Here is a 26,653-nt window from a genome sequence, read left to right on the forward strand (position 1 = left end):
GAAAACAATTAGCTGTGTCATACCCTAATAGGCATGAGAATTTGCATAATCCCTTTTAGGCATGCCAAGACTTAATACTACATCTATGACCTACATAGGCATGCAAATTGTCTACACGTCCTTGAAGGGAAATGATTTCTACATCATACAAGGTTAGATATTGGTTAAAGTTTTGTTGATTATCACATATAGGCCTTGTTACCCACCAAAATGGGTAACACCATAGAATAAAACATTTTCTCCTATCTTGGATGACATACAAGTTTCGTTCGCCATCTGCACTAGTTATACACCTCTCATCATCTAACATTCCTCTTGGATGAAGGTGTACTACCACTCAACAAGTACTTTGACCATTTTATAATCAAGTGCTTTTATTTAATGTTTTGGGCATTTTAGGATGGATAAAGGGTTGGTCTGGATGATTGACTGATCTTGACTGTAAACTTGTTCTCTCACTTTACTGGGAGGGTTAATCATTAACTACTAGGAATATTCCCTAAGGATTTAAGGTCAAAGGAGGGGCACTACTTGGAAAACTTGGATTGAAGTAGCATGCCCATTCTCCTTTTCCATAACATTTTCCATGTCACATAGTCTCCTTTGATATCATCCCCATCCTTTGGTTTAGCTTTCACTGGTTCATTGGGATTCAGCACCCACATATCCACATACTTAAGTCAAGCCAAGGAACATTGCCTTGGAGGTTGATGCAACTAAAAGAATGAAAAGCACAAGATGGCCACAATGAAAGAAAAATAAAAGTTAAAATGAAAAAGATGGCTAGGACAAAACTTAGCTCATAGGCAAAATGTTAAAATTGGAAACTAGGGTAAAACTTCATGTAGGTCATCTTATTCATGGTTAATAATATTTTTATTAGATTCCTCTCATCGAGAGATGTAATATTGATATAAAGATCATTCGATTCGATAAGTATTCATGGAGATATGAATTTATTTTGATTATGGAATTATTATCAAGCCGACCTACAACTCATGTAGGCTCAGAAGCCCAACAGTCGCATCTATTCAAACACCAACATTGTGTATAAATACAGGAGGAATTTTCCTCATTTGGACTCACTCATCTCATCACATCTCTCTCTCTACTACGCAGAAAAGAGTCTCTTCTCTACTGTGCAGAAAAGGGTCTCTCCCTCACACATGTGAAGTCAGACGCTGCTAAAACTGACGTTGCAATTGCAAAAGTAAAGATTGACCTGCGTGGACTAGAAGATCTCCTCATCTGAACTACGCTATAGGTTCATTTGAACCTCCTCTGAAAGCCACAACTTTTGGTAGTGGAATCAAGTCAATTCGACGGACGGTTTGCAAGATATCGACTGCCCTAGTTTGAAGCCGAAAGTTGCCGAAACTGAAGCTACAACTGCAGAAGTAAAGATTGACCTACGTGGACTAGAATATCTCCTCATCTGAACTACATTGTAGGTTCATCTGAACCTCCTCTGAAAGCCGCAATGTTTGGTGGTGGAATCAAGCCGATCCGACGATCAGTTTGTGAGATATCGTCTGCTCCAGTTTGATGATGAAGCTGCTAATGCTGATGCTGTTGATCTAGGGTTTGCTACTGCTGATATGAATCAGATTTATTGTACTATTTCTCTCTGCTGAATTATTGAAGATAAAAGAAGATTTGATCAAATAGTTTCCCCACACATTGTGGGGTTTGTCCCTGGCTACCCGCCACATCTTGTGTCTCTTGTCTTGGCTTGTTTTTTGTCAATCGTTTAATGTTCTATCTGCACTTTACTTTTTCTACATGTGATTGCTAATCTGTGAAATATAATAAGGAAAAGAAGTAAACTGTTATAAGCATAGAACATACAATAACTTAACATGGTATCGGAGCTGAGGTGAAGACAAAGCCCGAGCAAGAGCAAGAGCAATCACCGAAGAGAGGATTGGCAAGGTTATCCTAGAAGAACAAGGAGTGTTGGACCATGTGAGAGGCAATATTGTTGAGTCTCCATCAAATGCATCTGCTGCTGCCTGGAACAAATGGAAAAACAGAGCAGTGAAAACAAAGAAGATCATCCGGGACTCTATCGACAAGCACTTGGTGGCCTACATCTCTGAATTGGACACCTCCAAGGAAATCTACGATAGACTGGTGAGTTTATTTAAAGTCAATGATGCAAATCAAGTTTTGTTTCTTAGAAACAAGCTGAAGGAAATTAAGAATGGAAAAGATGAGAGTATGCAAGCATACTTCTTAAGAATCACCGAGATCAATAACGATATCCTATCTATTGGGGAGACTATTATTGACAGAGAAATGGCACTCACAACTCTTGGAGGATTACCATCCGAATGGTACAGGACTAGTCTTCTGAACATAATGTAATTTCTAGTTTCAAGGAATTAATGGCTAGATGCATTCAAGAAGAAACAAGGGTAGAAGAGCAAGAAATGCCCTTGCCTAAAGGTCTTCCCGCTGTTTTTTCTTCTCATGCTAAGAAAAGAAATAATTCTGGGTCTAAATCGAAAAGAAAGGCTGGACCTAAGGGTGGAAGAAAAGGATGATGTTTCATTTGCAATTAAGCAGGTCACTATGCAAGGGAATGTCCTGATAGAAAGGACTCTCACCGTGACGATGATAAAAATCCCTCTCATGGTAATCAAAGCAATGGAAAATTCTATAGCAAAGGTAAGAGGAGAGTTGGGAATCAAGGAAGAGGACAACCATTCAAGAAGGCTAGAAATTCCAGGATGTATTAAATGCACCTGACCTCAAAAAGAACTTGGTGTCCATCTCGGCAATGGAAGACAAAGGCTACAAGGTAACCTTTAGCGATGGGAAGGTACGTATATGGAAAAATAATGTTAAAGATGCTTTCACTCTTGGGTTTCGAGTTGATTCTTTATATCAGGTCGGTGGAAGTCCGCTAGGTGTCATGTCTTATGACACATCTCTTTAGTCCGAACTTTGGCATCAGAGGTTTGCCCCCCTTCATTATAAAGCTCTACTTGGTGTAAGACAAATGGTGACAGGGATGCTCAAATTCCGAGTAGAGAAAGAAGGTGTATGTCCAGGATGTGCTGAAGGAAAGCTCAAAAGGGGACCATTCCCCTCAAGCCTAAGCAAGACCTCTGATATATTACAGTTGGTTCACTCAGGCATATCTGAGGCTGGCATTAAGAGGGAGACTACTACACCACATACTCCAGAGTAGAATGGTGTGGCACCGTACGATTGTGGAAGCTGTCTCTATGGGTAGATGATGTAACAATGCTTGATGTGGAAGAACCGATGGATCTTATTTATCCACTTGAGCCTTCCTCTTCCAAGAAGAGACCTTCATGGCTTAGGGGGCTACTTGATGATGCTGAAATAAATATTGTACCCCGAGGAACCTTCCGTGAAAGTAAGAAACCCAACAGGTATTAGGGATACCTGACCAGTATGAGCACAATCATACAAAATGAGCCTCCATCATTCTCATATGCCGTTAAGCATCAAGTATGGAAGGATGTTATGACCATTATGGAGAATGATGTCTGGGAAGTAGTTCCCAAACCCCAGGACAAGACAATTGTTACTTCAAAATGGCTTTATAAGATAAAATTGCAGCAGATGGAAGTACGACATAGTGTAAGGCTCGTTCTGTTGCTCGTGGTTTCTCCCAGAAGGAAGGTATAAACTATGATGTGATATTTGCACCTTTGCCAGATATACGACCATCCGCTCGATCATAGCCCTTGCCGCTTCACAAGGATGGAACCTACATCAGATGGATGTCAAGACCGCGTTCTTGCACGGCTCAATCAAAGAAGAGGTATATGTGGAGCAACCTGAAGGATTTGAGATTTATGATCGAAAATATCATGTATGCAAGTTGAAGAAGGCTCTCTATGGGCTGAAGCAAGCACCCTGAGCATGGTATGAGAGGATCGATAGCTACTTGATGAAGCTGGGATTCACTAGGAGTGAAGCTGATCCTAACTTTTACTTTAAGGTTGAAGATGACAAGCCTCTCATACTGGTGCTGTATGTGGATGACCTCTTTCTAACAGGTGCATACCCTCTCATTCACAAATGTAATAGGGAGTTGGCTTCTGTATTTGAAATGAAGAACCAAGGACTTGAAGTGTGGCAGAAGCCAAGGGAAATTTTCCTGTCTCAAGGAAAATATGTGGTGAAGATTCTGAAAATATTTGGTATGGTGAACTGCAAGCCTGTGACTACCTCGAGGATCTTAACTTTAAGAAGTTATATGTTAGTAATGTCGGACCAGATTTGGAAAATGCCTCTGATTTTCATAAACTCATTCGCATTGATGTTCTTGGTGAACCTCCGTCCGAACATATTTTTTGTAGTTAGCATTGTGAGGTCATATTTGGTTGAGCCTCACTGGATTGATGCCAAGAATCTTCTGAGATATCTTCGTGGCACAATTACTAATGGGTTAAGATACACTGTCGGAGATGTGAGACTACTTGGATATACTTATGATGATTGGGCAGGCAGTGTGGTGGATCGTAAGAGCACTTCCGGGTGCTATTTCACCTTGGGCTCTGCTTCGATATCCTAGATGAGCAGGAAGCAGAAGTCAGTGGCTTTCAGCACCGTCGAAGCAGAATATATTGCTGCTAGCATGGCCTCCTGTGAGGCTGCCTGGTTGGGGAAGCTCTTCAGTGCGCTGTTTGAACACATACCACTGTGATTCTCTGTAACAACCAGAGGTGGGATTCGATTATTGAGGAATCCCGTATTCTTTGATTGCTCCAACAAATAGACATCATCTGGAATATGGTAATTCGATGAGCAAGGAGGCTCCATCGCATTAAGATGATGTACAGGTCGATACACCTTGTCAAAGCCTCGAGGAAAGATCTAATCTGTGATTTTCCCAAACGACTTGGAGTTGTCAAGGAACCCTTGTACAAGGGTCCTGCATGTTGCATACATTGAGCTCTAGGAGCTCTAAGGGCTTGCGGTTCTTACTGGAGCAACATATGACGACAGGGTGACTCACCCTCCCCTGGTGGTGCGCACTCGAACAAGATGATTCACTCTCTTGTGGGACAAGATGATTCGCTCTCTTGTGGAACATGATGATTCTCTCTCCTGTGTAGCAGGATGATTAGTTCTCTTGTGAGGCCTGTATTGATGTGTTCTCCATGGCGGCCTGGATTGATGTGTTCTCCATGGCGATTATAGCAGGATTGATGTGTTCTCCTGTGAGGACAGGATTGATTAGTTCTCCTGTCGAGGCATCCTAGCCATGCAGTCTAGGACTCATGGGAAGTACCTCTCATCTGATCAGTGACCAGGGAAATGAAGTTAGGAACCATAGTAGTACCGATGGATGCATAGTTGTATCTACCGTACTCCCTACACTAGGATGACCTCCATTGATCTGGGATCAATGATACTGGTCTAGGACCAGTGGTAGGAGTTGTACCATACTATGACACTAAATTCGGGTCAGTTGAGACTGATCTGGGACCAGTGGTACATACTCTAAGACTGACTTCGTGTTAGTGCAGTACTGGTCTGGGACCAGTGAGAGTGGTACATACTATGACGCTGACTTCGGGTCAGTTGAGACTGGTCTGGGACCAGTTGTGATACTGGTCTAGAACCAGTGGTAGGAGTGGTACTTACTATGAAGCTGACTTCGAGTTGGTTGAGACTGGTCTGGGACCAGTGGTACGCACTCTGAGATTGACTTTGAGTCAGTGGAGGATGATACTAGTCTGGGACCAGTGGAGTTGTACTCACTATGATGCTGACTTCGGGTTGGTTGAGACTGGTCTGGGACCAGTGGTACATACTCTGAGACTGACTTTGAGTCAGTATGATACATCTTCAATCATTTCTTCTTCTTCACAATTCGGACAAAAGCAGAGCAAAACAAAATAATGCAAGAGCAGAGCAGAACAATACAAATCAGTACAGGGCAGAACAAGACAAAGCAGAACAGGCAGAATAGAGCAGAGCAGAGCAAAGGACACGCTGTACAGGGCAGTGCATTTGATGGATGAATAGTAACGACCGATAGACAGATTGCAGATGAAGTTCTCCCTAGTTGAGAGGGAGTGTTAAAATTGGCAACTAGGGCAAAACTTCTTGTGGGTCATCTTATTTATGGCTGATAATATTTTTATTAGATTCCTCTCGTTGAGAGGTGTAGGATTGATATAAAGATCATATGAATTTATTTTGATTATGGAACTATTATCAAGCCGACCTACAACTCATGTAGGCTCAAAAGCCCAACAGTCGCATCTATTCAAACACCAACATTGTGTATAAATACAGGAGGAAATTTCCTCATTTGGACTCACTCATCTCATCACATCTCTCTCTCTACTACGCAGAAAAGAGTCTTTTCTCTACTGCGCAGAAAAGGGTCTCTTCCTCACACGTGAAGCCGGAAGCTGCTAAAACTGAAGCTGCAATTGCAGAAGTAAATATTGACCTACGTGGACTAGAAGATCTCCTCATCTGAACTACGTTGTAGGTTCATCTGAACCTCCTCTGAAAGCCGAAACTTTTGGTGGTGGAATCAAGTCAATCCGATGAACGGTTTGCAAGATATCGACTGCCCTAGTTTGAAGCCAGAAGCTACCGAAACTAAAGCTGCAACTGCAGAAGTAAAGATTGACCTACATGGACTAGAAGATCTCCTCATCTGAACTACGTTGTAGGTTCATTTGAACCTCCTCTGAAAGCCGCAACTTTTGGTGGTGGATCAAGCAGATCCGACGGTCGGTTTGTGAGATATCGTCTGCCCTAGTTTGATGATGAAGCTGCTAATGTTGATGCTGTTGATCTAGGGTCTTCTACTACTGATATGAATCAGATTTATTGTACTATTTCTGTTTGCTGAATTATTGAAGATAAAAGAAGATTTGATCAAAGGTTTTCCCCACACATTGTGGGGTTTGTCCCTAGCTAGCCGCCACATCTTGTATCTCTTGTCTTGGCTTGTTTTCTGTCGATCGTTTAATGTTCTATCTGCACTTTACTTTATGTACATGTGATTGCTAATCTGTGGAATATAATAAGGAAAAGAAGTAAACTGTTATAAGCATAGAACATACCATAACTTAACACAAAAGCCTAGCATGAGCTCTACTCCCTCATTAGCCATCACCCAGTTGTTGAGCACTTGATGCTCCACCTCATCAAAAGGAACCCTTGCATGTCCCAACCCTGATGAGTGAGAAACTATCTCAAGGGGTAAAACAAATGCTACATCATAAAGAGCAAGCTTTGATCCTTGAGCTATGCACCAATTAAAAAGCATTATCTAAAAGAAGTAAAAGGCACACCAAAGGGGTGGAAAAAGTAGGCCAAGAAGGGTAGCTCATTCATCCACAATTTCTCTCTATGTTACATATATACATTGAAGGATGTGGACTCTCATTAGTTGGTCCCTTGACCATGGTACTTGGCCACAAAGTCCTTCCCCTCCATTTCCATGTATTCTCACTAACACCTATGGATTGAAGGGTTAAAGTTGGAAATACCACCTCCCCTTGGCAGTTGGAATCACCTAATAGAGTTGACTATTTAGCCACCCTTACAAAGGTAAGAAATAACTTTACGAGACTTGGTCTAGTTAGATATTTAAATGTGATCTCAATTTGAAGTATTAATATGCCCTTAACACGTATGTATGGTCCACTTAAATGCATCGACAGTTTTAGTCTCTATTGAATGGTTTATTTCACTTGAGTTTGAGATGGCTTTTCCAAGTGGTTCAAAGCAACTGAGGCCTGGAGGGAAGCTTACTCCATGCATGCTCCACATGATGCATTTTACCCACCACCTGTAGGTAGTGTGTATGGGAGAAATGTTTTCTCGTAGATGGTCCTCAGTCGACAGCCAGCAGCCCCTTGTAGCCACCAGATAACTTGATGTGCCATTTTCTCTGCCACCTGAGTCGGTCATGTGGTCCCTCAACCACTTGCCATGAATGTATGTTTGAAGGTGGGCCTTTTGACCCCAAAGGTATGGCTTTTCAATGGTATAGTTGAGAAATTTTCCTTGTCATGGGCACTTTTGGACATAGATTGGTGGGGGGACTCGACAGAAAGAGTGGGTTGGGCTTATATTCTTGTCTCCATTGCCCGATTTCGTGGTTACCCTTGTATCCTAGTTCCGTGGGGTCTCCTTTACTGACCATTTGGCTTTTGGGTTGGCACTACAACGAAAATCCTGATTTTGGCTGTGTGTTCTTGTTTCCTAATACCACCTACATCACTCCCCTTCTACTAATTTTACCCCCATTCATCTAATTTCCCATCTAGGTCCATATGTGTCCACTGGGTCCACATAGGGTTAGCCTCCCCCTCCCCTTGTCCACACCTTGGGTCGGGCTTGGAACAATGCCCCGAAGGTTGATGCAGTTAAAAAGAAAAGTAAAAGCATAATTTGTCCACTCTCAACAGGAATTGTACCACAAAATGCAAAAGATGGCCAGGACATACAAATTTAGCACGTGGGAAAAAGTAAAACATGAGCTCTACCCCTTACCCATGGCCATCACCCTGGTTCCTATGGGCCCTAGATGAGTTCCCTCTATCATTAAGGAACCATGATTGTTCCAACCCCTGGTGGACAATGAACTGCCCCACTTTAAGGAGGTATTCACTGCTACATGTCACACATCATGCTCTCCATCCCCTAGAGCCCTGAGCAGTTATAAAGAAAAATAAATAAAAGGAAAAAAGCATATGAAGAAGGGTGTAAAAAAAAGGTCGCGTAACTCATGTACCACAATTTGCTCCCTCCTACACTTATATACCCAAGTATGGGCTTCCCCTGTTATAGCTACCCTTGCACCTTGACATGTGGCTTGGATGGTTCCCCTAATCCCCACTCCATTCCATTATTATATCATTTTCCACTTGCCACTTGAAGGATGCACCATGCACATGTCACCCCCTTTAGAGGTTGAAACCACCTAATAGGGTCCTTGGCTAACCCCTATTGAGCTTGGAGACACTTATACATACCAAAGCCCACTATGGAAGGGCATCCCACCATGAAGTGCCCCACCGGTTCCATGACTTGTAAGCTCTTTTACTTGATTATTATAATTATTTTTTGTATTGGAGGGCAAGGGGACGCATTGGATCTTATGCAGGATTGCAGGTGTATTGTCGTTTGGGGCTTGGTCTCCCTATACGAGGTCCTAGCCCTCCAGAGGTCCACATTGGCACTTGTAGGGTGAGCGTTGAGAGCCATGGGTCTCCACCATAGCCGAGATTACTTCATGGATCCCCAAAAACATTTTTTGATTGCTCCTATTCCATATTTTTGGACGAGGATGATGCGCCTGGTTCACCATGCCCAACTGACTCCACAGAGGCACCATACACTTGGCAGATGTCCCAAGGTCCAGAGAATTGTTCCCCACTGCAGAGGCAAGGATTATGTTATCATTCCAACCCTTACAGATGGTCTACAGGCACTTCCGATCCATTTGGAGACCCATGAGGATGATCTTGTGCCCCCACACCCACTTGGGAGCACCACAGGTTTTTTCTTGGAAAACAAGGGGTCAACCCCTTGTCCATTATGTTAGGAGTCCATTTCTACATCATGGCACCCTTTGGACTTCATTAGGCCTAACGACTCACTCAGTTGATCATTCGAACCTCTTGAGAGGCTTATTCATGTATTATTGAGCTAATTGGTGGGCTTGTCACCAAAAGTTAGTGTTATTATGCACATTGTTTTATTCTAGGGGCTAAATTAGCCCTAACTATCCAAATCGAATTCACTAGGAAGTGTATAAATAGAAGTGTGATGGAATCATTTGATCATCATCACTTGGATTGATCATATTCTCTTGTGACATTTTCACTATTCTCTTTGGAGGACGAAATTGGATGGATGGATGAATTTTGATGTTTGGATATCTTCATTTTTGGCTTGTGGGATATGATGATGATTGGATATTTTTGTTCTCACATGTAAGTGCTCTTTTAATGCTATTTTGTCATTTTTTTCTATGTCACATAAATGATGCTGGGATTTTCGTTGTACTAGGCCGAAATTTTGCTTCTTTTCCTTAGTGAAAGGGTATAAATTTTTCTTTTATTAACGTTGCATCATGTTATGGGCCATGTTTGAATAAGTGAATGTTCCTAGAGATATTTCATTGAAATTTATCTTGATAAGTCATCACATATTGCACATTGAAGTATAAAGACCTTGATGCAATTTTCCTCATGCCCTAATTGACATGCAAAATTGTTCAAGAGGCCTCCTTGACTGAATGAAACCATCCTAAGCATTGGAATCATCTTGACTCCATTTCTCCCAAAGGATTAGGCATTGGTCCTCCATAGATGATCACCTAAAAACATATTTTTCTCACCTTTCTTTCTTTCTCTCTAGGTCTAGCCTACATATGTCATATAGGGCATCGATTATCTCACAATCTAGCCATCCAAACACTTCGATTTTTGGTCCACAACTACATTAGAGTTTGCTCTAGAGGCCCTCTAAATTTGAAGGAAATCTGATAGTGGGATCTAGAAATATTGCAAGCCCTAGCTCAGGGACCGTTTCTTGCCCTAGGTTTCCCTTAGCTAGTGACCTCATCTAGATACATGGGGGCTTCATTCAATGAACCTCCGACATATCACGTGCGTTCATGGTATATTAAAAAATACCCTTAATTGTCTACATATTGGAAAATACCTCTAAAAATCACATTATTTAACCCCCTATCAATACGACCCCAATACACCTTCCCAATTTAAAAAACCCCTAATTTCAATATATGTTGTAGGTATCCATTTTTTCATTAATATTTTTTATACCCCTCTATATTTTTCCATTAACTTAGAGCTCCAATTTTTTATACCTATCAATATAAACACCCTTTCTCTCTATATATCCCCCAATATATTATGTCATTTTTTCCTCAATACATATCCCCCAATATGAACCCACGTCATATGGTATTGCTCCCCCAATGAAGCCCCCGTGTCTAGATCATTGCATTCCACTCCAAGAAGATTTGTCCATTGATCCTCTTCTCTTCCACAATTAGGTCAAGCCCCTCCATGAGTGACCAATTCCTCTTACTTGACCTAATTTTGGGTCCACTTGGTCCCTTATGGTCCCGCATCTTTTTGAAAATAATTTCACAAAGACCACTTGGAATCCAAGTTTCCACAAGGATTTCAAGGTCTAGGAATCTCCTTGACAAGTCATATACTCAAACCCTAGCCCTTGGAATTCTCTTAAGCCCTTCCTAGAGAACCTTTCATCTTGCTTTCAAAGAAAGCAAGCCATATATTTGAGCCTCTCTTGTGAATAGGCTTCTAAGATCACCTTTCATCCAATCATTGATCCATTCATCTTCGTGATCCTTATTATACTGGGTCTCCTCCCATTAGTGAAAGTCTGTAAAGAGCAGGGAGCCTTAGTTGAGGTGACAGTGGCCTATCGCTTCATTATTTCCCTTGACCTAGTAGTTTCCCTATAGGATCCCCTCATAGGACCCCTGCTAGTTTGAGAAGTAATAATGGCCAAGCCATAATTTGCTTCTAGAGAGCTTGATGATCTTGTAGATGCATCGTTGCCCCTATGCAGCAAAGCATTGGGCACTTTGATGATCTTAGCAGTTGATGGATACCCCAAAGCACCCCATATGCTAGAACGCTAAGCTTCTCTTGCTTGGCATGGGGAATTCTTGATGGACCCAACAAACCCCCAGGTTGGCCTTGGCACTACTTGGTCGACATGCCTTGATCTAGAAGCTCAGATGAGGATGGTTATCCCATAAGATGATTGAGGAGGGCTTATTGCACTTGATGGATCCCCAACATTAGAGAGAGAACACATTACATTGTCTACTTAGCACCCTTAGAAATGACATAAGGCACCAAAGGCTAAATTTTGGACACATGGAGATGCTTTGAGGACCTTCCCTCAAATTGAGGATGATCATGATGCTTGGAGACCTTGTTTACCTTACAATGCATTTTTGGAGCATTTTGAGTCCTAAAAGGGCATGACATCATCCTTTTTAAAGGCTTACGACTCACATGTGTGGGATTTTATTGGCATATTTTATTGTTGAGCTAGTAGGTTGGCATGTAACCCAATTTTACTCAAAATCAAATTTGTTTTAGGGGCTTTTACTAAATTATTAAAGGTGATAGACCTCATATAAATAGAGGATCACCTCTTTCATTTGTTCATCATCACGCATGGATTTTGGCCTCTCTAGAAGAGCTTGACTTGATTTATTATACCTCCCTACTTATGGATGTATCCACCTCGTCCCACATTTACCCAATTCACTGGCCTGTCAAGGTAACATGAGACGAAGAGTTACTATGACATGACCCAACCACCCAACTCCAATTAAGGAAGTGGGGCCTACAACTGACCACAAACTAACAACTCACAACATCCCTCAAGACTACACGACACTCAGAGGCCAAAGGACAACCCCAAGTGACCAAACCCTAAGTTGGGACTCCTTTTCATTGACCTAGACCCCCAACCGCATGCATGACAAGGCTTGGGTGCGGTTGAAGGCCTCCAACCACATGTACAACACTGCCTCCATGCGGTTGTGACCCAACTTACCCAGTTTAGAGGGTGTGGTCTCGAGATCTGAGCCACAATTCCCGGTCAACCTCCAAACCATTGTCCAGAACCACCTGAGACTTTTCAGAATGATACATGACATGACAACGCTGAACATTCAAACTCGAAGCAAAAACTTGACCTAGACTACCTAGAACACACTAGACATTTCGTCAAACACATGGTAAACATGTAAGATGCAGGTCATGAATGCATATCTAATCATGATAGTCTGGGATTCATCTGAGAATCACAAAGAAGGCTTTATGCCCTTTCCACATAGTTGCAACAACAATTGTTAGTCCATACATCCATTAACCAATCGATAACTAAATGATTCATGCCAAAAGCCATAGATGGTACACATCATACCAACATATAACCAGAAAATAACCAGGTTAGAAACCATGGCAACTCAACCATAATGTCACCAACATAATTACTACAAATGCTCATAGATCATAATAAGGAAATATCTCATATTAACATGTGAAAATACCAACCAAGTACCACCTGATCATAGATTGGGCTGAACCAAATCTCTCTTTTAGCCAATCACCCACGCACCATATTCCAAGTATGAATGTAGGATCTCATGGAATAAACCAAAACAAAACCAAATTAGGGTTTCCAAAGGCCAAACCACCTCAACCCTCATCCACATTGATTCCACCTCCATGATCAGACATCAATAACTCCAAATAGATTAGTCTCTACCCAAGTTGTCCAGGGCTCTAGGAACTAGTAACTCAACCCACAACCTTCCAAGGTTCCAGAGCGTTTGTCCAACCCGACTCTAGGGACTAGTATCTCAACCCACAAAGGGCTCCAGAGAATTTGTCCCAACCTAGGCTCCAGGACTAATAACTCAACCCAAATTGTTACAGGGCTTCCAAAACATTTGTTCCAACCCAAAGCCATAAGGAACATGAACACGAATCAGAAAAAACAATAGTGGAAAAACCCACAACACCATGGCTATCCAGGAAATGGCAAGGCTAGGCTAAACGACTATCAAACTAGGCAAATATCCATGCCAATTACAACACATAACCAGAAAATCACATGCATATACCATGCATCCAAAAATCAACAAGGAAATCATACATGCAACTTGTTTCCTGCAAAGCAATCTAGCTGTAGTTGTTGATCCACTTGTTCCCTTGCACTTTCCTGCTTTTCTTTGTCTTCTTTATCCAAATCCAACATATGCCAAAGTGCTCCAAGAATGCTCCAAGAATACTCTAAGTGTGCAAGAGTATGAAAAAATAAAAGAGAGCTCCCCCAAAAAACTGTCAAAAAGTTGTCAAAAGCTAGCAACTGATCCTTAGAAGCCTTTTTATTACTGAGGCTTCTATTTTCTTCATTTTCCTTTAATTTCCCTTTCATGCAAATCTATGTCTCTTCACGTCCCTTTTCTCCTATTTTCATTTATTTCATAAATAAAATGTCAATTAATGCCACTTTGTCTTTGCCGATTTCTATAACTATTAATTAATCACCAGTGATACCCATCACCATGTTTTACCCAACATTCAACCTGGAATACGTGCCCCATGACCTTGGTCTTATTTATTTACATAGAAAATCAACTAGGGGTTGTTACAATGGAGATGTGACCTTATGTGAATTTTGGCTATTGGAGACTAGTGTTTGTTGTGAAAACACCATTTTGGTATTGAAAGAAGGCTTGTTCTTGGATAAATTGTGAATATTTTCTTGAATATCTTTTATGGTTTTGCATGTAATGGAATATTACTAGGGTCTATTGTTCCTTTTGTAAATGCATATGCTTATTTGAAATTCTTGGTAATAATTGCATGTTGAATCGTTTATCCTTGAACTCCTTAGAAAACATCTTAAAGAGCCTTTTTATAGTGAATTTCTCCACTCGTAAAATGATAGCTAAGGTTAGAAAGTGAAAACTATGGTTTTCCCCTTATTCCCTTCAAAGATTTGATATTTTTATGGTTAAAGTTCATAAGACTCCATTACCCAAGTAGGGAAAAGGCACTAACATCTCTCTTGATGATCAAAACCTTGAAAAAGTCATCTTTTACCTCTCTTCCTTATATTTTCAACCCTTCAAGGCAAGTCGCTACGGCTAGGCCAAGGACCGAATTCAACCAGATCTTTCCTCAAGTTAACGTTAGAGCTAATTTGGCTTGCTTTCACCTTGTTTGACCTTGCTAACTCAAAATCTAGCCTTTTCTTTGGTGGAAATTGCCTCATTAAGGCTGACATCATTAACCCTAGGCAATTTAGGCATCTTAAAACCCTAGTTCAACTTAAATGCTTTAAATTAGGGCTAACTAAAGGTTTGTCATTACATTTTTTTATCATCTCTTTCAAAGAAAACCTTTTCCTTGTGCTTGTATGCCTAGATGTACTATTGTTGAATCATATCTTGAAACCCTAGGCTTCAAGTGTTATTTCCTAGGCTTCTTCATAGGTACATTGTTCCTTTACACAAAGAATTGTGCCTTGTTCCAAGTGAGAAGTACCTTGATCAAGCCTCCTTTACATCACCTTGATCTTATTGACTTAGAATACCCTTAGGTGATATACAATGGGAAGTCTCCCATGTGGTGAGATTCCACTAAAGAGTAGGAGTTGGAGTGCTAAGGTGACAGTGGTGGCCACCTCATTGTTGTATTAGGGTCTATCCCTTGCCTTGTGAGCCCTCTCTCAAGGCTTGCTAGATTTTGAGGCAATGGGCCCATTTGTTAACCTTGCCTATGCATCTCTTTATATGCATCATTTTAAGCTAATAATACGATGGATAATTGTTTACTTGTTAATTGTACATGTGGTAGATGACAATTGTTAAGCATATAAGATTACAAATGAAGACCCATTGCACACTTGTAGAAATTCATAGTGTTACTCATTTGAATTGACCTTTGCATACGTAGCACTAATTTGGAACTGTCCAATTATAGTCTTCACTGGTCATTGATTATATTATATTGGTTGGCTCACATAATAAAGAAGTGAACTTGAGAAGTTAATTGTTACCCACCCAAGTGGGCAACCCTTAGGACAAAAATTTTCTCTTGTTGTTTCACCTTTCCAACTAGTAGTCCTATCATGATCCATAGATAGCTAGCCTCAAATGCCTCCCATCCATGCTCTAGTCTATGCTTTGGTACATCTAGCCTACTCATCCGATGAAGTCGGGTCATCAAATATGAGGTACATTAACCATTTTTGGAATCAAGCGCTTTCATTTAATGTTTAGGGTCATTCAACTATGGATCACAAGTTGAAATGGATGATTGACCACTTTAGGTTGCATCCTTGTTCCAATGCTTCACCATGGAGGTTATCACTTGCCCCTATTCCAATGTGACCCACCTTGAGGCCTTTCTTTCCACTGTTTAGGAGGGGAATAATTCACAAATAGGAGGTTGTGATTGATATTGTGTGTCCAAGGTAATCCATACCACTTTCCATCTCTCCCAATTATACATCTTCATTCTTCAAGTTGGTAGTCACGGGTCATTAGGATTGGCACCCTATATCCACATCCTTGAGTTAGGGCTCGAAAACTTGGGTTGAGAGATTGATGCAACTGCAAGAACAATAAAAGCATATAAAGCCATAATGGAAAGATAATGTAAAATGAAAATGCTAGCTAGGACATATTTAGCATACAAGAAAAAACCTAGCATGAGCTCTACCTCCCTCATTAGCCATCACCTAGTGCCTTAAGCATTTATTTCTCTGTAAGTGTTCACTAGCTATTTTCTTCTATTCTACTTCACTACAATGTGATTCTGTCATGTGAATTTTTCTTGGAGAAGGATTTTTGCATGATGAACATTTCTTGAGATAGATTGAAGAGATTCTTGTGGAAATTTGGTAAGTTTATTTTCTATTTTTTAAATTTTGTCTGCTATCTTATGTGAATTAGGGTTTCTGTATGTGACATGTTTGAAATTGCAATATTTATCTTCAAATCTTGACTACTTATGCCATGCAAAGTTATTTTCCTTGAATCCTTCAAGAAAACTCTGAATTGTGCCTCTTGAACTTAAAATCCCCCTTTTAAGGAAGTCATTAGGGTTTGTAAGAAGAGGCTATTTCTCTCTCAACCTCTTTATCATGGTCGTCTTCATTAATTTTCCCTTAGTAACTCCATTGCCCATTTAGATCAAGGCACTAGTTTAGGAGGCATTGATCCATCTCTTCTCTATAACTATTTTCTCTCTCTTCTCTAAATTCTAGGTACCTAGGGTTAGAGTTAGAGTTTCTTGAAATATTGAAAAATAGTAATTTTACTTGATGTGTGACTTGCCTTTTAATAGGGACTGGGTTTTAATAATTAAAAAAAAATCAATATCTAGCATTAATTGCGTAATAAAACGCTAATTATAGGGCTGACATCATCTTTTATATTGTTGTTTTATGCTTGTTTCAGCTATAAAAACTCAATCACAAACACTAAACCGTGCATATATAATTGATCATCTTGCTCGTTTATTGACCTATCATTGTAAGGCCATTTCATCTAGCTGTTATATGACATTGCATTAAGGTGCTAGATTTTGTGGTAACATTAACAAAATGCTACAAACTAATCATATACACAGTCTAATCTATTTTCTCATCTATGTATAAAGGAGTCTTATAAAAAAGTGTTCATCACATATCCTCTCTTAAAATGATACCTATCTGCTACAAACTTCCCTAAATTTGCAGGATATTTATGTTGACACAACTGGCATAAGCCAAGATCTAATAGTTGTGCAGACCTTTCAAATGTAAAAATATTAATGTAAAATTGTAGAACATTTTGTGGCTCTTGAGATACCATGTTTTCCTGTCAATTGCATAAGTCAAATGCACATGCCATTCCAAAGCGATGTTCGCTGTTTTGAATGCCCAAAATGGAGAGCAAAGAGGAAAAACAAACTATGAAAGCGATAGACCCAAAAGCTTGCCTTTATTGCCTTCGAAAATGTGTTCCCAAAGTAGTGATTGCATGAATTTAAATTGTTTGTGAATAATGGTACAGATGCAGGCCTTCCATTGCAACAATTTTAATGTAATTTGATTCCTTAGCCAATGTGGCCCAGCACTTACAAAGACTTTATTTCGAAAAATTCATCCAATAAAAGAATAGGACTACCTTGTTGATGCCTCAGTTTCAAAGTTACCACCTGAGACACTTCATTCCCAAAACTTGTTTGCTATTCTGACGGTAGATTTCTCCAAAGTTTTCTTACTTCTCATTAAAAAAAATAAAAGATAAGCCAATCATCTACAGCCCTTGGCCAAACAGCTCCCGTGTATGATTAACTACCAGGAACTAAGCAACATTGAAGAAAACATATAAGAGAAACAAAATACCCGCCAGTTTTCAAGGTAGGATCAAGATACATTTACAGCTCTGCTCAAAATCAACAAAATGCAGTACCATCACTTGGAAACTGAGCTGAGCCTGTTTTCCCCACATGATCAAAGACATCAAGGCCTGGTGGAATGAAAACAATTTCTTCCCATGCAGAGTTTTCTTCCCCAGACTGCATTGTTCATTGGTAGTAATAATTAGCGGTTCTAACTTCTGTCGATGTCTACCCAAAAATGACCATTGCAACAATAAAACATTGATGTATAGTTAAGAAAATACCTCCATCCTCCTGATTACATCTTCAAAGCTTCCATCTTCAAAGGAAAAGGAAAAGAATATTTTCTAATCGGACATTTAGGATTGTAATCAATGTAATGAATGATATCATATGTTGAGTTCATCTAATGCAACATACTAAGAATATTATAGATGATGTCCTGGGTTATCTTCCTGTAAATCACACTATGAAAAAACAAATCCCAGCACTTGATACTCTCTAGAAAAATAGTGAAATCAATAGGGTTTGCATCACACCTGAATATCTGTACTAACGTCAAAAGATGGATTTAGTTTCTTCTGCTTTTGAAATGCTCGTGCAAGAGAGCCTTCCAAGTCTTCCTAAAACACTAACACAGATATATTATTATGGAATTTCATGTTCAAAAGAATGCAGCTATATGTTAAATTCAGTGAAATTCTGTCTACATACAGATTCATATTGATGATGAGTAGGAGAAATTATGAAAATGAAATCAAAATATTAAACAAGTGTGATCATACACGTTCATTAATTGTTATTTTTTATAAAAGTAGACCACAAAGAAAAGAGAGCCTTCCAAGTCTTCCTAAAAGACTAACACAAATATATTATTAGGGAATTTCATGTTCAAAAGCATGCAGCTATATTTTAAATTCAGTGAAATTCTGTCTACATACAGATTCATATTGATGCTGAGCAGGAGAAATTATGAAAATAAAATCAAAATATTAACCAAGTGTGATCATACATGTTCATTAATTGTTAATTTTTATAAATGTAGTACAAAGAAAATTGCAAATGCCAGAATTTCTTGTAGCAAGTGCAACAACAAAAGTAAAACAGTTTATTAACGTCTAGGAGTTATAAAAGGAAAAGGGGAATGCGAACTGAAGATCCATATGTCATGGCTCATCTCTTGAGCCAATAGACCTAACACTAATTGATGCAAGCCTTTTTGTTAGGTATGTTGTCTTCCTATTTGCAGCTAGAGGTTTTCGTTGTTGTGTACAGTGTGTTGGAACTGAAAGTGATCAGCAGTTAGACTGTTAATTGTTCTATGCTGTATCAATTACTTTAGCCCAATTCAATCCTTCAATTAGAAATCTTTCAATTACAATTAGTCTTTCCATTCATCAATAGTAATTGATTATAGAACAACAAATGCAATGACAAGGGAGACTGTCAACACATAACAAGAGATATAACCCTTTGAAATTCTTCTTCTATTAGATTGTCATAAAATGTTCAGCAGAGAGTACAATGAGCCCAATACATTATCGTCTAGCAAAACAACCCAACAGTATTCAGAAATATGTTTCCAGCATCAAAATATATCAGAGACAACTTTTCCCGTCTGCGGTCAACTGTGGTCAACTTCAGTCTTCTGTCAAATTTGAGTCAAACTTCCCAGTCGCAATCATGAAGAGGTTGTGCGAGTGACTGAAGGTTTTTTGTCACTCCCTTAATGCTTGCAAGCCAACGACTGTGGATGATTTTGCTCTGTGATGTGCCGGCGACTATAACCCAAAAACCCTAAAACAGATGCGAGCCTCAGACCCTATAATTTTAGAGCCTTTGCAAACCTTTGTTTTTGTCCCTGCCTCAGACCTGTGTGAATAAATCAATGAAGAAGAGAAGAAGAAGATGCTTGGTGATGTCCAAATGAGCTTAAGGTCACTTGTATTTATAGGCTTCCAAGGGTGTCCAATTTTCTTTAGGGCCAACCTTGTTCAAATGTGCATATGTGGCTTTCCTTCATAAGTGCACTTTCCCTTATCCGATTTGAGTGATCTTTAGGTTGATTTTGGTCCTCTGGAAAAGTGGAATTCAATGCCGTTCTCATCTCCATCAAATGCGTTGTCGAAAGTGGAAATTGACTGTAGTTGCATATTTTTAACACTCCCTCTCAACTAGGGAGAATTCCACCTGTCAATATCTGACCATCGATCATCATGTATATCCTATCGTCATATCATGTCCCATATCTGCTCAACTCTATCTGTTGAAACATTCTCGAATCTAAAGAAGAAGAATCATCAGGGAGCTAAAGCTACCACCCTCTATCTCGTCAGAGAGCATATCTCAATCTGAAACCACATCGGGGAGTACATCTCAACCCAGAATCTCATGGGGGAGCTAAATATCTCCGACCCCATATCAAGCAATAGGTGACATAGGGGAGCATATCTCAACCCATCCTATTGCCTACCATTCTTCCCAATAATGACCCTCAAGAGTCATGTGGTAGAACACTTTCATCATAATCCGATCTTGGGCGACATATCCGACTTACCAAAAGGTAAGGGTCACACACTCCAAGCCGCCTCAACCCGTTGGCCAGATGGGGAGGGACAATCCCAACAAGCCCAACTTGTGGGTATGATGCCAACTGGGGTATACTCTGCAAAGACCAAGATAGGGGAGCAACATCTCCAACCCTATGGGTAACAAATAGGGGTGATACCCTATTGTTCAGAGATCCCTCAACCCCAAGAGCCCTCTATCTCAATTCCACACCCTGAGAGCTCAAGCAGGGGGGAAGAGCTGGCTCAGTGTCCTCAATTAGCAATGCCCTTTATCAAGAGGAGTCACATCGATCAGTGCAAGTTGCTCTCTGAAGACCAAGAACTTCCCTTTCGAAAAAGCCTTGGTAAGAATATCTGCAATCTACTCACCTATCAATATGTGATGGAATCTAACGACTCCTCTCTGTACCATGTCTCGAATAAAGTGATATCGAATCTCTATGTGCTTGGACTTGTCATGAAATATAAGATTCTCTGTCAGACGGATCCCACTCTTGTTGTTGCAATATATCACTGTAGTATATAGGACCTGCTCAAATAGCTCTCCAAAGAGATTCCTCAACCAAACTGCTTCGCAGCTAGCCATGGTAGCGACAATATATTCTACCTCAGCGGTACTCAATGCTACGGACTTCTGCTTCTTTCTCATCCAAAATATCATGGCAGATCCAAGGCTAAAACAACATTCAGGCGTACTCTTCATGTCGATAATGTTTCTTGCCCAGTCAGCAACGGTGTATCCATGAAGTCGAACATTTCCGATAGAATATCTCAGATCAAGTGTGATCGTCCCATGCAAATATCTCAAAATGTGTTTGGCAACGATCCAGTGTGCATGGAGAGGCTCAGTCATGAATTGACTTAATGTATTCACTACATAGCATATGTCAGGACGAGTGTTCACTAGGAACATCAGAGCCCCAATCAACTGTCTATAATCGAATGGATTCGCCAAATCGGGTCCTATAACTTCTCCACATAACTTCTTGAAGTTTATTTCCATCGATGTGGGTAGTGACTTGCATTCTGTCATTTCAAATCTTTCCAACAACTTCACAACATATTTTTCTTGTGAAAGGAAAATCTCACTGGGCCTTTGCCACACCTCAAGGCCTAGAAAGTAGTGCATGAGTCCTGTAGCCCACCATTTTGTGGGTGATATCCCTAGAAATTTTTTTTCCTAGAAGATGGTCCTCAGTTGGTAGCCAACATCCCCTTGCAACCACCAACTAGCTCGTTGTGCCATTTCTCTACCACCTGACCCAACCATGTGGTCCCTCACCCATTTTTCATGGTCGTATATTTGAAGTTGGGCCTCCCAAACCTAAAGGTATGCCTTGTCATTTGGTAATTGAGTATTGTAGTTTACTTATCATGGAAACTTTTGGACATGGATTAATGGGGGGGATTCGGCGAAAAGAGTGGACTAGGTCTGTGCTCTTGTCTCCTAGACCTCTTTTGGATATTAACCTTGGACCCTAGTCTCGTGGGATCTCTTTTACTGACCTTTGGGCTTTAGGGATGGTACTTCATGGGAAACCATGATTTTGGTTGCGTGGTCCTGCTCCCTCATCCACATATATCACTCCCCAAACGCTCATTATAACCCCGTTTATCACTCCTCTCACCTGGGTCCACATACCTCCACTGGGTCCACACAGGGTTAGCCTTCCCGTTCCTCTTGCCCACACTTTGGATTAGTCCTGATACGATGCCCCAGAGGTTGATGCAGCTAAAAACAAAAGTAAAAGCATAATTGGCCACATTCAACAAGAAAATGTACCACAAAATGCAAAAGATGGTTGGGACAAACACATCTAGCACGTGGGCAAAAGCCAATACATGAGCTCTACTCCATTATCATGGCCATCACCATGGTTCCTACAGGCTCTAGATGAGCCTACTTTATCATTCAGGAACCCATGGTTGTCCCAACCCCTGGTGGGCAATGAACCACTCTACCCTAAAGGGGGTATCCACTGTTATACCTTACACATCGTGCTCTTATCTCTTGAGCCCTGAGCAGTTAATCAAAGAAAAATCATAAAAGGAAAAAGGCATATAAAGAAGGGTGGAAAAATCAAGGTCGGGGCACCTCATGTACCATGATTTCTCCCTCCTATACATTATATACCCAAGTGTGGGCTTCCCTTTTGCTAGCTACCCTAGTACCCCAGCATGTGGCCTAGGGCTGCCCCTTTTCATTCCCTACTCCATTCATCTCTTTATCACATGCCACCACCCTTTGAAGGATGTACCTTGGACATACTATCCCCTTTAAAGGTAGAAACCACCTAATAGGATACTTGGTTAACCCCATTTGGAGCTTGGAGACATTAGCACATGCCAAAGCCCACTATGGAAGGGCATGCCATTATGAAGTTCCCACCTGTTGTCCATGATTTGTAAGCTCTTTAACTCGATTTCCTTTGATGACTTGTTGTATTGGAAGGCTAGGGGACGCATTGGATCTTATGCAGGATTGCAGATGGTCTCCATTTTGGGTTTGGTCTCCCTATATGGGGTCCTAACCCTCCCGAGGGCTACATTGGCACATGTAGGGTGTGTGTTGAGAGCCATGGACCTCCACAGTAGTAGACAACACTCCATGGATCCCCAAAGATGTTTAGAGATTACTCGAGATTCACCTATTGGACGAGGAAGATGCACCTGGTTCACCATGCCTAGTTGGCCCCACAGTTGTACCATACACTTGGCAGATGACCCAAGACCTGTATGTTGGTGTGGCATCACTTACACCATCATCTGAGCCCTTACAGATGGTCTAGAGGCATCTTCGACCTACTTGGAGGCCCATACGGTTACTTGTGTGCCCTCACACCCATTAGGAGCACCACAGGTTTATTATTTGGAGAACAAGGGGCCAACCCCTTGTACACTACTTTTGGGAGTGTTATTCATCATTGTGGCACTTATGAACTTCATCGGGCCTTTTAGAAGGCCCAACGACATGTATTATTGATCATTCGACCTCTTGAGAGGCTTATTCTTTTGTTTATGAGCTAGTTTGTTTGGCTTGTCACCAAAAGTTAGTTGTTTCACACATTATTTTATTTTAGGGGCTAATGTAGGCCCAAGTAGGTAAATCAAACTCATTAGAAGTGTATAAATAGAAGTGATGAGGATTCATTTTAGCATCATCACTTGGATTTGGAACTAGTATCTCTTTATATATTTTCGCTATCCTTCTTGGAGGATGAATTATTGGAGAATGAAATGAATTTTGATGTTTGGATAATCTTCATATGTCTTGGAGCTTCTTGATGGCAAGTTTTTGGATGGTTGGATATATTCTTATACATGTAAGTACATTTTGATGCTATTCTTTCTTTCTAATTTTGTCACATACATTGTTGTTGGGATTTCGCTATACTAGGGCTTGTTTGTTGCATCTCTTATGCGAAATTGTGGAAATTTTGTTTATGGATAGTGAATGCTTCATGTATGGACCATGTATAATGAATGAATGTTCCTAGGGATGTTTCATTACTGAAATTCATCTTGACAATCCGTTTACCTTGCAAAACGAAGTATAAAGTCTTTGAAGTTGCATTTGTTACTTCCCTAGTGCCAAGCGAAGTTGTCTTTGAGGTCTCCTTTATTGGAAATAATACTGAGAGGGGGGGTGAATCAGTATTATCAGATCAATAATTTAATTTTCAAAACAGATTTGTATATGCTACTTCAGTTAAGTGAACTAGCGTGTATACACGATTGTACTTAAGGCAACCAGCGTATATGCAGAGATCTTTTGATTTACCCAATTTATCATGCATTGAACTTTAACCAGTATATTAGGAATTCATTAGAAAGTGCAGTAAAAGCAGAATAAAGCATCACACATAAGCAACACACATGAACACCAAGATATAAGGTGGAAACCCAATGTGGGTGAAAACCACCTGCTGCTGTCATCTCTGTCTTCTTTTAATAATAAGAAAATTATGTTTACAATTAGGTACTGGGGCAGACTTATACCAGTACGCAAGCTTCTAGCTGTAGAAGGTTGCAACGTTCTTTTGTTTTCCAGCTGCTACTGGAAGGGAGCTACAACCCCCTAGCTCTTGTACTAGCCGATATGTTTGCTGGTACATAGACACCGACCTACAGAAGGCTATGACCTTCTTTCTTCCTCCAGGGACCATGCTTCATAAATTTTCAGACTGGATCCATCAACAACATCATTCAATCATCAAATACATCTGCATCAACCAATCACCTTTTGAACCAACCACAACCGAATCAATCATTCACTTAGACAACCCATCAATCTAATCATTCAGAATACTGTCACCAGAATACAGTAACCAAAACCCAGAACTCTGCAACAGTGAAGAGAAGCAACTGAAACATATTTTATAAGGTATACGTTACTTCCATGTGTTGAAACTGTGTGTACACGCGTTTTTCTCAAAGCCAACCAGCGTATACATCTGCAAATATAAATTCAGAGTTCTGCAGCTATTCTAGACTTTAGTTATACCCAGATCATATCATTTACAGAATAATATATGCGTCAGTATTCAGATCTAGAATATACATGAGCAAAAACACATAATGATAGTTCATTTTACGCCTTAAGATCCCGATCCATCATTAGATCTAATCCCTCATCATCCGCTAAGGTTCATCCTTGGTTCAGATCCAGCAATGCACCATAACCCAATAACCTGCATACTAGATCTCACACTTCATCATATATTCGATACTTGCACACCTTGGCCTAATGATCTTCTCCTCCTTTTATAGTTTTAGGCATTTTTCAATACCATGGACCAAAACCACTTAGGACCCATACCTTGGACCAAATACCTAGGGTCAATACCTCGGACCAGATACCTTGGACCAATACCATGGATCAAAATACAATGGACCAAATACTTTGGACCAAAAACTTAGTCTTCCAAGATATACATGCTTTTCCTTCTGTGAAAGTGCGTGTGTACGTATACGCGACTTGTATACAGTGAACCTGCGTGTATACGCAGCTTGGTTAATGGTGAACCTGCGTATACCTCTCTTTCTTCATTCTGTGAAGACTGATCTGTAAATATTTGTTGTTTACCTGCTATACTGTGATCTTTCATCTGAGTGAGTTGCCATTAAGGACAATACCTATATCATAATGCCAACAATCTCTCCCTTTGGACTTGATGGCAACAACCACACCAAATCACTATCCCCTTTTGACATCAAGGGCAAAGGGTCATGCTCCCCCTGAGTACATGCTGAATTCTATGATATGCTGAAGTGTGTTGATTGAGCTCCCATGATCGAGTCCATGCTCCCTTGAGCACAAGCAAAGTCTGCAAAAAGATGTTCTAAAAGAATAACATGACTCTATACATACATCACCAATGACGCATACATACATCCATCTCCCAACCAAGTGGGGATACAAATTAGGTCTTTTCATGACCTTTACATGATATACATGATATATGTAACAGAGACCAAATATCTTAAACAAGACCATGATAGTCATCAGCAACTATCATATGATCTGTATCATCAACAACATCTATCAACAACATCCAGACCAGCAACCTGTATATGTCCATCATTAGTTCCAAAAATATCATCAATTAAGAACTCATCATCATTGATTAGGTACCAAGTACTTCTAGACATAATGCCAACAATACCATGTTCTCCCCATGAACCTGTTCCACCTGTTCACTATCAGATCTGATCATTGCATATGTCAGTAAGAAATATCAAAGCATCATCATCAATCAGATATATATCAATTTATCAACAACTTTATGAGGACCAATATATTTCCACATGTTATCAGCAGGTTGTAACCATCATCAAACAGAGCAGACAATTGACAGAACCCTAGACCCCCCTTTTTTTAAGTCTGGCCCACTGCTTTTCTTCAAACCAACATATACGCGACTGTGCCCTCAAAAACCTGCGTATGTACACGGCTACGATTCATGCAACTCGCGTATAACCACCTTTCTCTGAAAAATAGGATTTAATAGCAAGATGATGCAGCAACTACTCCCAGCTTTTGTCTGAGATATTCAAATGTCTCTCTGGGCAGTGGTTTAGTGAATATATCAGCAACCTGTTCTTTGGAGGGAACATACTCCAATTTGACCTTTTGTT

At 40.3% G+C, this 26,653-nt stretch overlaps 2 long non-coding RNA genes across 2 annotated transcripts in view; both read right to left on the reverse strand.

The window, feature by feature from the left end:
- Positions 1-17,999: 17,999 nt before the first annotated feature.
- LOC149263417 (uncharacterized) lies at positions 18,000-18,262 on the reverse strand. Its single transcript, XR_016249672.1, has 2 exons — positions 18,230-18,262; positions 18,000-18,122 (listed from the first exon to the last, which is right to left on the reverse strand). It is a non-coding gene; the product is annotated as an uncharacterized LOC149263417 (long non-coding RNA).
- A 249-nt stretch (positions 18,263-18,511) lies between these two features.
- LOC149263418 (uncharacterized) overlaps positions 18,512-26,653 on the reverse strand; it is an 86,480-nt gene continuing 78,338 nt past the window's right edge. Inside the window, exon 2 of the long non-coding RNA XR_016249673.1 lies at positions 18,512-18,568. This is a non-coding gene — a long non-coding RNA (uncharacterized LOC149263418). The remainder of the gene's footprint in view (positions 18,569-26,653) is intronic.

The sequence above is a fragment of the Pinus tabuliformis genome, chromosome 6, assembly GCF_031772625.1.
Source record: "Pinus tabuliformis cultivar Carrire ecotype Pingquan chromosome 6, CPIR1, whole genome shotgun sequence".
In the NCBI taxonomy this organism is placed as follows: Eukaryota; Viridiplantae; Streptophyta; class Pinopsida; order Pinales; family Pinaceae; genus Pinus; species Pinus tabuliformis.